Genomic DNA, 790 nt, shown 5'->3' on the forward strand with positions numbered 1-790 from the left:
CATAAAACTTGAGTCTGGTACATAACTCCTTTCTGTCATCCACTGCTGTACATCCTTCCTTGAAGACTCCAGAACAGAGACCATAATTGGCTAATGTAACATAGCAGTCACTGCAATCCTCCAAAAGGAAAATAATTTATTTGATAACACATTTATCTGGATAATTACTTACTGGTAATTAGCATTTCTACATTATTTGAAAGGTAATCATTTTAAGTGCCAATATCTATTAGGCTAGCAGAAAAAAGGTGAAACAGCCCTCTCTTTTGCTCTCACAAAGTCATACGCAGTAAGATAAGAGAAGTCAAATCTGATTTGTTCCAATCAGACTTCTTGGAATTATTCAAAAATTTTTCTGGCAAAGATGAGCTTGGCTTATCACAGAAAGAAGGTTCTTTGAAGGCTGCTGCTAAACTCATTTTCTTTTGGTAAAAGTAAATTTCAAGGCATGACAGTGCAAGGGGTAAGTTTTTCATTTATAGATTAATTATAGAACCTTTGTAGATGATTTGTGTTTAGTCACTAATTTCAAATTTATTTTAAAGAACAAAAACCACATGTATAATTTTACTTTGCCTAAATTTAAACTGAACTTTGTACACCCATGAATCACACCAGAATCAGGACAATCTGATTATCTGAATGGTCTTGCAACCTGCACACTGTGATGGAAGGGGAGGGCCCATGGACGTGAGGCTCCTCCAGGTTCTCTGCACAAGGACTCTCCCCTTAGGAGTCCGGGGGTCTGAGAAAGAAGTTGGCTCTCCAGAATAGGCTTTCAAATATTCTC

The sequence above is a fragment of the Camelus bactrianus genome, chromosome 9 (genome assembly GCF_048773025.1).
Source record: "Camelus bactrianus isolate YW-2024 breed Bactrian camel chromosome 9, ASM4877302v1, whole genome shotgun sequence".
Lineage (NCBI taxonomy): Eukaryota > Metazoa > Chordata > Mammalia > Artiodactyla > Camelidae > Camelus > Camelus bactrianus.